Source organism: Tachyglossus aculeatus, chromosome 4 (assembly GCF_015852505.1).
Source record: "Tachyglossus aculeatus isolate mTacAcu1 chromosome 4, mTacAcu1.pri, whole genome shotgun sequence".
Lineage (NCBI taxonomy): Eukaryota > Metazoa > Chordata > Mammalia > Monotremata > Tachyglossidae > Tachyglossus > Tachyglossus aculeatus.
Genome location: NC_052069.1, coordinates 84,993,477 through 85,007,097, shown reverse-complemented (window position 1 = coordinate 85,007,097; position 13,621 = coordinate 84,993,477).

Sequence of the window (13,621 nt, the reverse complement as noted above, 5' to 3'; positions counted from 1 at the left end):
CTGAATGAGGTGTGCATTTCAGGAGTCGGGGAAGATGTGAGCAAGGAGTGTGAGTCGGGAAACTGAGGGGAAGGAATTTTAAGGAGATCAATTTGGGTGTGAGGATCGAAAAGCACAAGTTGGGATGGAACAGGAGAAGTGACTAGATAAGTAATACAGGGAGGGAGATAGCTGTTGGAGAACCTTGATGCTGATGGGTCAGAAGATTGTTTTTTATGCCAAGACAATGAGGAGCCACTGGAGATTTTGGAGGAGGAGGAGGGTTCATTCATTCATTCATTCAATCGTATTTATTGAGCGCTTACTGTGTGCAGAGCACTGTAGTAAGCACTTGGGAAGTACAAGTTGGCAACGTATAGAGACGGTCCCTACCCAACAGTGGGCTCACAGTCTAGAAAGTTCCTTGAGGGCTTGGATCAGGTCCACCAACCTCGTTGTATTGTACTCTCCGGAGGGCTTAGTTCAGTGCTCTGCACACACAGTAAATGCTCAATAAATATCTTCGATTGGCAGAGCAAAACATTTTTAAAAGATGGAGCAATCAAATCTCTCGTCATAGGTAAGCTTCCTGTTCCTTGCAAGAATGCTTAAGCACGTTTCAGCAATTTCAGGCATTCTCTATACAAATTCAAGGTAGGAATGTAAGAAACTGTTCCAATTATGGGCCGGGTTTAACTGTATATACCCAGAAATGGCAGTTCAATCTATGTGGTAACTAGCAAAAACATAGAAGGAAGGTTCATTTTTCATCAAATGACCAGAACAGACTGGTCGATGCTATTATACTATACAGATTATAAGGTTATCATAACCTTGACCTTTCAGACAAAAATAGTCTTCAGGGAGTTGTTCTATATCCTATTAACACTAGAAGTGAACAAGAAAGCAAACATTTTTATCTAATGTACACTCTGTGGGCATCCTATAAGGTCACGCTTATCACAGACAACTGGCCCGACAATGGATTGCTTTAAATTAAGTATTTACTTACTATTCTTTCCCCTTTGCTGAAATGCATTGTGGATATTAGCCAATCCTATTGCTTTCTTCTTGTCAGAATTCCCTGGAATTTCCCGTTATTTTTTCCCATCTTCATTCATTCAATCATATTTATTGAATGCTTACTGTGTTCAGAGCACTGTATTAAGCACTTGGAAAGTACAATTCGGCAACAAATAGAGATAATCCCTTTATGCCATCCAGTAATTGATTATGAAAGTTTCCTTTATAGTGCGATATTTTCTTTCAACATCAAATAATTTCTCACATCATCTTTACTTCAGCGTTGGTAAACATTTCTGTAGAAGCTTCATTTATTTAAATTTTTCAGATTTCTTAAAATTACCAGAAGCATCACCGGTTAAATTTGCTATTAACTGAGGAGGTGGATTTAAATTTGATAAGGGAAATGTTGTGTCTATATTGAAGACTTCCACTGGTTGAATTAAATAAAAATCTTTGTGATGGGTAATTCACTGTTGAACTCTGCAAACCAAGGGCTTCATTTTAAAGATATCTTTATTATGGAATTGAGTCTAAGAGAAGCAGCGTGGCCTACTGGAAAGAGCACCAGCCTGGAAGTCAGAGGACCTCGGCTCTAATTCCGGCCCTGCCAATTGCTTTGCTCTGGAATCTAGGCTAAGTATTTAATTTCTCTGTGCCTCAGTTTCCTCAGATGTAAAATGGGTACTCAAGGCCTGTTCTCCCTCCTAATTAGACCGTGAGCCTTAAGTGAGACTAGGACTGTGTTCAACCTGATTAATTGTATCTCTCCCAGTGCTTAGAACAGTGTCTCAGTTTCCTCATCTGTAAAATGAGGATTTAGACTGCGAGCCCCACGTGGGACAGGGACTGTGTCCAACCCGATTAGCTTGTATCCACCCCTGCACTTAGAAACAGAGTGGTTTACCGGAAAGAGCATGGACTTGGGAGTCAGAGGTTGTGGGTTCTAATCCCGGCTCTGCCACTTGTCAGCTGTGTGACTTTGGGCAAGTCACTTAACTTCTCTGTGTCTCAGTTACCTGATCTGTAAAATGGGGATTAAGACTGTGAGACCCACATGGGACAACCTGATTACCTTGTATCCAACTCAGTGCTCAGAACAGTGCTTGGCACTTAGTAAGTGATTAACAAATACCATAATTATTATTATTATGGAGCCTGGCACTTAGTATGTGCTTAACAAATAACATTGTTATTATTATTATTAGTAGTAGTAGTAGTAGTAAGCACCTAACAAATACCAAAAAAAAATGAGATCTTGCACAGTATTATCATAGATGCCAAAGAGGGCTCTTCCTCCTCACTGTCTGTTGCTACCGTTGGAGTCATTGGAGACAAAATGCTGGACCGGATGTCAGTAATATATTTTATGTTCTTTATTCTGTATAGTTTCTAATTAGTCCCAGGCATATCTTTTCAGAAATGACTGGTTTGATACAATCATGCCATGCTAATGTAAACTGTACAACTTCCCTAACGATTCCCAAACTGTCAAGTTCTGCCTTACATGCTGTATTAAATACAGTCTTCCCTTGCGATAATGCCTTTTTTTCATCCAGTCAGTCCTTCAGTCGTATTTATTGAGTGCTTTCTGGGTGCAGAGCACTGGACTAAGCCCTCTGGAGAGTCCAATATAACAATAAACAGACATATTCCCTGTCCGCTTTTCTGCTGCAATCTTAACGAATTTGAATACGGTTGTTTATTATAATGCAGTCTGCTTCCAGGGGAGTCCCTCTGGTTTTGTTGTGCATGTACTCTGAGTAGCAGAAATGTATTCTGCACGTCGCCGCCATACACTCAATTGTGCCAGAAAATGTGTTTTCACGACATGTTTAGGTAGAAGACAAAGACAGAATTGGTGAGAACTATGCCAACAACACAAGCTTCCCAGGATACACTGCAACTCGATGTCAGAAAAAAAACAGCTGTGTGTATATATATTTGTACAGATTTATTACTCTATTTTACTTGTACATATTTACTATTCTATTTATTTTGTTAATGGTGTGAATATGCCTTTAATTCTATTTGTTCTGACGATTTTGACACCTGTCTACATGTTTTGTTTTATTGTCTGTCTCCCCCTTCTAGACTGTGAGCCCGTTGTTGGGTAGGGACCATCTCTATATGTTGCCGACTTGTACTTCCCAAGTGCTTAGTACGGTGTTCTGTACACAGTAAGCGCTCAATAAATATGACTGAATGAATGAATGAGAGCAGCTTGGACCCTGAGTTATACATTTTTCCTTTTCCTTAAAGTTTTTTAACTTTGTTGAACCTTAACTTTAACTTAACATGAGATTTTACTAGAGGGCAAACCCCGTATTAAACAGGGTATGAGGTGAACATCATAATCTCAGAGTGGACTCTCCCCCTTCTAGACTGTGAGCCCACTGTTGGGTAGGGACTGTCTCTATATGTTGCCAACTTGTACTTCCCAAGCGCTTAGTACAGTGCTCTGCACACAGTAAGTGCTCAATAAATACGATTGATTGATTGATTGACTACCAAAGCTACAGTTACCAGTGTAGAGAAAAACATCCTAAGCACTTAAAACTTCTAGACTGTGAGCCCACTGTTGGGTAGGGACTGTCTCTATATGTTGCCAACTTGTACTTCCCAAGCGCTTAATACACTGCTCTGCACACAGTAAGCGCTCAATAAATACAATTGATTGATTGATTAAAACTAGCAGTTAGATGTGTTAAAATAGCTGAACTCAGGTGAACATCAAATATACTGGGCTTTATATTTGGTGGGGTCAACAGAGCAGGCAATTGGGTTTTCCTTTTCTTCGTATTTAGTTGTCGATATTCATAATATGTCATTATGATACATATTTACATTGCTACTTAACGTTAGCTAATAAAGAGTGTTTGCTATCTTCTGTTTCATAACAAATATGTTTATATTATTTTGGTCAATTTCTTTGGATCTTGAGACTACCTTAGTAGGCTTTACATAATTTCCTACTGGCAACTGTATTTGGTTTTGTGCTCTTTTGTTTAATGCTCTGTTTTCATGGAAACAATTGAGATTCCTAACCAAGTTTTTTCTGTAATTAAGACAGTTGTTTATCACTTCTACATAATAACCTGCAGGGGGCAGTTACAGAGTACTATCAGTTATGATTTATCAACAAATTAGGTAGCTGAATTGAAATATTTGGTTTTGGTGGTGGATGTAAGCACAGATAAGTGGGAAGAAGAGGAAGAATCTATCTGACTGGGACGCAGGGATAATAATAACAATAATAATAATAATAATGACATTTATTAAGTGCTTACTATGTGCAAAGCACTGTACTAAGCGCTGGGGAGATTACAAGGAGGTCAGGTTGTCCCACGGGGGGCTCACAGTCTTAATCCCCATTTTACAGATGAGGGAACTGAGGCCCAGAGAAGTGAAGTGACTTGCCCAAAGTCACACAGCTGACAATTGGCAGAGCTGGGATTCGAACCCATGACCCCTGATTCCAAAGCCCGGGCTCTTTCCACTGAGCCAAATGAAGCAGGCAGCCAATGGCTAGTTCTCATTTAAATAACAAGACTGATTCAATCGATCGATCATCCATATTTATTGAGCACTTACTGTATGCAGAGCACTGTACTAGGCCATTGGGAGAGTACAATATAACACAGTAGGTAGATACGTTCCCTGCCTGGAGCCTGGGAGTCAGAAGGACCTGGGTTCTAATCCCTACTCTTCCACTTGTCTGCTGTGTGACCTTGGGCAAGTCACTTCACTTCTCTGTGCCTCAAACACCTCATCTGTGAAGTGTGAGTCTCATGTGGGACATGGACTGTGTCCAATCTTATTAGCTTGTATCTACCCAGTGCTTAGTACAGTGGATGGCAAATAGTAAGTGCTTAGCAAATAGCACAAAAAAACGAAAAAAAAATCGAATTAATCAATATCAAATGTATTTATATTAACCTAAAGTATTCTACCTGAGTGAATGGGTAAGTTAGCAGAAGAGATTTCTACAGATTTGCTCACGTGAGAAGCAGCATGGCCTAGTGGAGAGAGTATGTGCCTGGGAGTTAGAAGGATCTGGGTTCAAATAATAATAATAATAATAATAATAATTGGCATTTGTTAAGCGCTTACTATGTGCAAAGCACTGTTCTAAGCGCTGGGGAGGTTATAGGGTGATCAGGTAGTCCCACGTGGGGCTCACAGTCTTCATCACCATTTTACAGATAAGGTAACTGAGGCCCAGAGAAGTTAAATGACTTGCCCAAGATCACACAGCAGACATGTGGTGAAGTCGGAATTCGAACCCATGACCTCTGACTCCAAAGCCCGGACTGTTTCCACTGAGCCTCGCTGCTTCTCTAATCTAATCTAATCCCACCTAAACTGCTTTTCTGCTGGGTGACCTTGGTCAAGTCACCTAACTTCTTTGTGTCTCGGTTACCTCATCAGTGAAATGGGGATTAAGGTTGTGAGAGTCCCATGTGGGACATGGGACTGTGTCCAACCTGATTAGATTTATCTACCCAGGTGCTTAGTATAATGCCTGATATGCAGTGCTTAATGAATACCATTAAAACACTGACATAAAGATGTAAATCGGAAAATAAATGGTATTGAATTTTAGCTTAATTTCTCCCCAGTAAATTAATGGCTGTGTCTTAAATTGATTTCTCTTCTACTTCTGTTGAGTGTAAAGATGGGTTTTAGTGTTTTAAATAATAATAATAATAATGGTGGTATTTGTTAAGCACTTACTATATGCCAAGCACTGTTCTAAGCACTGGGGTAGATACAAGGTAATCAGGGTGTCCCACGTGGGGCTCACAGTCATAATCCCCATTTTACAGATGAGATAACTTAGGCACAGAGAAATTAAGTGACTTGCCCAAAGTCACACAGGTGACAAGTGGCGGAGTTGGGATTAGAACCCATGACCTCTGACTCCTATACCCGTTCTCTTTCCACTAAACCACACTGCTTCTTTAAAATAATGGGATTTGTTAAGCACTTACTATGTACTAAGCACTGTTCTAAGCACTGGGCTAGATACAGGGTAATCAGGTCGTCCCACGTGGGACTCACACTTTTAATCCCCATTTTACAGAGGAGGTAACGGAGGCACAGAGAAGTTAAGTGATTTGCCCAAGGTCACACAGCAGACAAGTGGTGGAGCCAGGACTAGAACCCGTGACCTCTGACTCCCAAGCCCGTGCTCTTTCCACAGAGTGGTGCTGAAAGGTAGACACTTCCACTTAATTTACTGGTTAACCTTTTTTATACTGTAAATCACAGTTTATCATTCATTCATTCAATCGTATTTATTGAGCACTTACTGTATGCAGAGCACTGTACTAAGGTACAGATTCATTTTCACCAACAGGATATTATTGCAATGGAAACCCAGGCTTCTGCGTGGTAACAAAAAAAACAATTTCATGGTGCATTGTATTTTAGTTAGTTGTCTTTGTTATGGAGAGGCCTTTATTTCAGAGGCTGTCACAAATATTTTTTCCACCTAAATTTCCAGTTTTCATTTTAATGCTTAAAATAATAGTTGGTTTTCTGTCAGTTATTAACTTCTTGTCTTTCCAGTTGGCCCAGATGCAAATGATTGAATCACATCTAGGTTTTAACTTGTTTCTAAGTAGGAACGTGATGAATCTCCCTGGTGTAAACAGGTCACTTTAAAAAACCAACCCTGTGGCCTCCTAAGACTCAGTCCTCAAAGCCACAGAAAAAGCTGTTTCGCCTTTGATGTGTCCACGCATTTGACGTGGTTGGTCCTTATTTTATTTTCAAAGTTAACTAAACTCGAAGTTGGTTTGTTTTGTTAAGGCATTTCTAATGAATTTAACCACTTGCTTTTTACTTACACCTCACGGCGGGAACCTAATTTTACCCAGGAGAAATTAATTTGAGTTCCATTTGTGGTTTGGAGTCCAGTAGGACGGTTGCCACCTTCCCCCACCATCGTCTGCTCAGAGCCAGTTTTAGGACTGGTCACTGTGGGTGGTAGCTTGGACCCACCAAAGTCAGGCTAACAGTCCCTCATTTATTCTCAGCAGGTTTTAGGGGTAAGACACGTAAAGGTTATCCATGAAAGCGGCTCAGAGTAAGATGAATGCTAGCCTTGGAAAAACCAGCATTTTCCATCCCAGAGAAGTTAGGCTACAAAGAACAGAACTACTCGTTCTTCCGAAGTCCCACTCTTTAAACTCTTCCTCTCGACTGAATGCTCCTAATGGGCAGGGAACGTGTCTCCCAACTCTGTTGAATTGTGCTCTCCCAAGCCTCAGTACAGTGCTCTGCACAGAGTAAGCACTCAATAAAATATCTTTGATGGATTGATTAATCTGCCTTCTCGGACCCAGCCTGGGATGGGACTGGGGTCTGGAAAAAATGCTTCCAGGAATTGAGCTGAGGGGTGGAAGTTGGTTTAAGTCCTAGCTCAAACTGGGGATTGAAAATATTTGTTTGTCTGAGACTACTGGAATGCTACCACTGACCCTGCTTCTGCAGAGAGAATATTGTACTGAGTGTTCCTGAAATGGTGAAGGTGCTAATCAAAATAAATTAGCTGTGAAAATATAATAATAATAATAATGGCACTTATTAAGCACTTACTATGTGCAAAGCACTGTTCAGGTTACAAGGTGATCAGGTTGTCCCAAGTGGGGTTCACTGTCTTCATCCCCATTTTACAGATGAGGTAACGGAGGCCCAGAGAAGTGAAGTGACTTGCCCAAAGTCACACAGCTGACAATTGGCAGAGCTGGGATTCAAACCCATGACCTCTGACTCCAAAGCCCGGGCTCTTTCCACTGAGCCACGCAGCTTCTCACATTGATTACTATATCAGCTTCCCACCTTGATTACTAAATCAGCTTCTTCGCTGACCTCTCTGCCTCCTGTCTCTCTACACTCTAGTCCAAACTTCACTCTGCTGTCCGGGTCATTTTTCTACAAAAATGTTTAGCCTATGATTCCCCACTCCACAAGAACCTCCTGTGGTTTCCCATCCGCCTCTGCTTCGAACAGAAACACCTCACCGTTGGCTTTAAAGAACTCAATCACTTTACCCCCTCCTACCTCACCTCCTTACTCTCCTAATACAACCCAGCCCGCACACTTCGCTTTTCTAATACCATCCTACTCACTGTACCTCCATCTCATCTGTCTCGCCGCCATCCTCTCGCCCACGTCCTGCCTCTGGCCCGACGATCAATTATTCTCCCCACCTTCAAAATCTTATTGAAGGCACATTTCCTCCAAGAGACCTTCCCTGATTTTCTGCCTTTATTCACCCCTCCCTCAGCTGCACATATTGTGTACTTCCCAAGCACTTAGTACAGTGCTCTGCACACAGTAAGCGTTCAATAAATACGGTTGAATGAATGAATGAATGTATGTATCTGTACAATCTTGTACATATCCATAATTTATTTATATTAATGTCTGTCTTCCCCCTCTAGACTATGAGTTCATCACTATTATTATTATCAGCTGTGTGACTACGGGCAAGTCGCTTCACTTCTCTGGGCCTCAGTTCCCTCATCCGTAAAATGAGGGTGAAGACTGTGAGCGCCTGTGGGACAACCGGATTACCCTGTATCTCCCCCGGTGCTTAGAACAGTGTTTGGCACATAGTAAGTGCTTAATAAATGCCATCATTATTATTATTATTATTATCGTGGGCAGGGAATGTGCCTACCAACTGTTGTATTTTACTCTCCCAAGAGTTTAGTACAGCACTCTGCACACAATAAGTGTTCAATAAATAGGATTGATTGGACTGTGAGCCCCACATGGGACAGGGACTATGTCTGATATCTGATTAACTTGTATCTACCCCAGTGCTTAGAACAATGTGTGACATACAGTAACCACTTAATACCATTAAAAGAAGAAACAAAAAAAAACACACATCAGTTGCATCAGACCAATATCCACTGTTACTACAGGTGTAGTGAGCTTTAATCCTGTAGACAGCAGTTACTAATAATAATAATGATGGCATTTATTAAGCACTTACTATGTGCAAAGTACTGTTCTAAGCACTGGTTTGTGTCCATAAGCACTGTATTTTATTCATTCACGTATTTATCTGTGCATTCCACTATTATCCTCATACACAGACACACACATACACACACACACACACATCAATTCAGTTATTTGCACAGCTGTTTCAACCTAACATGTTTATACAATTTCCAGATTTAAACCTGTCCTTCCTTCCATGCTCACAACCTGTAAATAATTTTTTCCTGTCTCCCCTATTAGATTGGAATCTCCCTGAGGGCAGTGAGCTCTCCCAAATGCTTAAGACAGTGCCTAGCACTCCCATGCTCTGGCCTACTGGATAGAACATGGTCTTTTGAGTCAGAAGGTCATGGGTTCTAATCCTGGTTCTGCCACTTGTCTGCTGCGTGACCTTGGGCAGGCCACTTCTCTGTGCCTTAGTTCCCTCATCTGTAAAATGGGGACTAAGACTGTGGCCCCATATGGGACAGGGACTGTGTCCAACTTGATTACCGTGTATCTATCCCAGTGCTTAGAATGGCGCCTGGCACATAGTAAGCGTTGAACAAATGCCATCAATGTTATTATTATTATCAAGCAAAACCTCCTCACTATTGGCTTCAAAGCTCTCCATCCTCTTGTCCCCTCCTACCTCACCTCCCTTTTCTCCTTCCACATCCCAGCAAGCACACTCTGCTCTTCTGGTGCTAACCTTCTCACTGGGCCTCTTTCTCGCCTGTCCCGCAGTCAATCAATCAATCAATCATATTTGAGCGCTTATTGTGTGCAGAGCACTGTACTAAGCGCTTGGGAAGTACAAGTTGGCAACATATAGAGACAGTCCCTACCCAACAGTGGGCTCACAGTCTAAAAGGGGGAGACAGAGACGTGGGCCGTCGACCCCTGGCCCACGTCCTACCTCTGGCCAGAAACGCCCTTCCTCCACAAATCTGCCAACAAGTCACACTTCCCCCCTTCAAAGCTCTACTGAAGGCTCACCTCTTTCAGGAGGCCTTCCCAGACTAAGCCCCCCTTTTTTCCTCAGCTCCCCCTCCCCGTTCCATCACCCCGACTCACTCCCTTTGATCTACCCCCCCTCCCGCCCCACAGCCCTTGTGTATATATGTACATATCTATAATTCTATTTATTTATAATTAATGCATGTTGACTTGTTTCGATGTGTATATACCTATAATTGTATTTATTTATATTGATTCTACTGATGGCTGTTTACTTGATGTCTGCCTTCCCCCTTCTAGACTGTGAGCCCTTTGTGGGCGGGGATTGTCTCTGTTGCTGAATTGTGCTTTCCAAGCACTTAGTGTAGTGCACTGCACACAGTATGTGCTCAATAAATACGCCTCAATGAATGAATGAATGAATATTATTATTATTATTATTATTATTATTATTAATAATAAAAACCATGGATTGATTGCAGATGCTGCTCCGGCTTTCTCTGAGCTGACTGCCCACCACGTGGCCCTGAGATTCACTTCTGGCCCTCAGACCCCCTACAACATTCCCACCATTAGATTTGAGTCCACTTTTGTTCAGGTGATTAGCACCTAATTAGAGCTTTATCCGAAGGAGATGCTCAATAAACACGGTTGATGGTTGGTGTGCCTGTGGTTGCCGCTTTACAGCATGGCCCAGAGAAAAGAGCAGAGGTCTGGGAATCGCAAGGACCAGCGGGGAGAACGTGTTCTAACAACTCGATTGGACGGTACTCTCCCAAGAGTTTGGCACAATAATAATAATTGTGGTTTTTGGGGTTGTAAACCTATATATTTTATTTTGTTAGTATGTTTGGTTTTGTTCTCTGTCTCCCCCTTCTAGACTGTGAGCCCGCTGTTGGGTAGGGACTGTCTCTATGTGTTGCCGACTTGTATTTCCCAAGAGCTTAGTACAGTGCTCTGCACACAGTAAGTGCTCAATAAATACGATTGATTGATTGATTTTTGTTAGGCACTTACTCTGTGCCACCAATTGTACCAAGCGCTGGGGTGGATGCAAGCAAATTGGTCGGACAGAGCAGCCTGGCCTAGTTGCAACAGCACGGGTTTGGGATTCAGAGGACGTGGGTTCTAATTCCGACTCCGCCTCTGGTCTGCTTTGTGACCCCGGGCAACTGGCTTCACTTCTCTGTGCCTTCAGTTACCTCATCTGTAAACTGGGGATTAAGACTGTGAGCCCCATTTGAGACAAACTGATAACCTTTTATTCCCCCCAGCGTTTCGAACAGTACTCTGCACAGAGTAAGCACTTAACAAATACCGTTATTATTATTATTATTGTTAATATGGGCCTCACAGCCTTAATCACCAGTTTACAGATGAGGTAACTGAGTCCCAGAGAAGTGACTTTCCTAAGGTCACACAGCAGACAAGAGAAGCAGCGTGGCTCAGTGGAAAGAGCACGGGCTTGGGAGTCAGAGGTCATGGGTTCTAATCCCGGCTCTGCCACTTGTCAGCTGTGTGACTTGGGGCAAGTCACTTAACTTCTCTGTGCCTCAGTTACCTCATCTGTAAAATGGGGATTAAGACTGTAAACCCCATGTGGGATGACCTGATTACCTTGTATGCCCCCCAGTGCTTAGAACAGTGCTTGGCACATAGTAAGTGCTTAACAAATGCCATCATTTTTATTATTAAGAGACAGAACCAGGATTAGAACCTAATTTCTTTTCTGAGTCCCAGGCCTGTGTACTATCCACTATGCCAGACTGCTTCTCCAACAGTGCTCTGCAAACAGTTAAGTGCTCAGTAAATCCCACTGATTGATTCCCGGTGATTCCTTTTCTGGTAACAGTGTTTTTAGTACACTTAGAGAGGGAGCGTGGCCAAGAGGGGAGGGCACAGGCCTGGGAATCAGAAGGACCTGGGTTCTAATCCTGAATCTGCCACTTGTCCGCCGTGTGACCCTGGACAAGGCCCTTCACTTTTTTGTACCTCAGTTCCCTCATCTGTAAAATGGCCTGTATTTACCCCAGTCCTCAGCAGAGTGCCTGGCACATGGTAAACGCTTAACAAATAACATAAAAATAAAAAGTTTAGCTCTGCTTGGAGGCTGAGTCTTGCCTCGTGGCAGCATCAGCGTTGCCCTTGTTTGACAGGTGTCTTCTGCCCATGACAATAATATACTTAGCAAAATTCACTATTTATGTCCCAGCTGCCGGGGGTTGGAACAATGGACCTAGAGTGGTTAGAAAGAAGGTTCCCAAGTGTTTGCAGCCAACACTGCACCTTGGGGGAGCAAGAGATCATATCTGCTGGTCCTTCGTGTTCCCTGAAGTGCTAAGTATAATGCTGTGCATTCATTCATTCATTCAATCGTATTTATTGAGAGCTTACTGTGTGCGGAGCACTGTACTAAGCACTTGGGAAGTACAAGTTGGCAACGTCTAGAGACGGTCCCTACCCAACGGCGGGCTCACAGGCTAGAAGGGGGAGACAGACAACAAAACAAAACATATAAACCAAATAAAATAGACTAGTAAATGTGTACAAGTAAAATAAATATAGTAATAAATCTGTACAAACATATGTACATATACAGGCATGCAGAGCACTGTACTAAATGCTTGGGCAGTACAAGTTGGCAACATAGAGAGACGGTCCCTACCCAACAGCGGGCTCGCAGTGTAGAAGGGGGAGACAGACAACAGAACAAAACATATTAACAAAATAAAATAAATAGAATAAATATGTACAAGTAAAATAAATAGAGTAATAAATATGTGCAAACATATATACAGGCATGCAGAGCACTGTACTAAGCGCTTGGGCAGTACAAGTTGGCAACATAGAGAGATGGTCCCTACCCAACAGCGGGCTCACAGTCTAGAAGTACCTCATCTGTAAAATGGGGATGAAGACTGTGAGCCTCACGAGGGACAACCTGATCACTTTGTATCCTCCCCCAGGGCTTAGAACAGTGCCCTACACATAGTAAGCGCTTAATAAATACCATCATTATTATTATCAACAGCGGGCTCACACTCTAGAAGTACCTCATCTGGAAAATGGGGATGAAGACTGTGAGCCCCACGAGGGACAACCTGATCACTTTGTATCCCCCCCAGCCCCGGCGCTTAGAACAGTGTTTTGAGGTCACGGGTTCAAATCCCAGCTCTGCCACTTGTCAGCTGTGTGACTTCGGGTCAGTCACTTCACTTCTCTGGGCCTCAGTTCCCTCATCTGTAAAATGGGGATGAAGACTGTGAGCCCCACATGGGACAACCTGATCACCTTGTAACCACCCCAGCAGTTAGAACAGTGCCCTGCACATAGTAAGCGCTTAAAAATGCCATCATTATTATTATCAACAGCGGGCTCACAGTCTAGAAGTACCTCATCTGTGAAATGGGGATGAAGACTGTGAGCCCCACGAGGGACAACCTGATCACTTTGTATCCCCTCCAGCCCTGACGGTTAGAACAGTGCTTTGCACGTAGTAAGCGCTTAATAAATCATTATTATTATCAACAGAGGGCTCACAGTCTTATATGTATATATGTTTGCACATATTTATTACTCTATTTATTTATTTTACTTGTACATATTTATTCCATTTATTTTATTTTGTTAATATGTTTTTTTTTGTCGTCTGGCT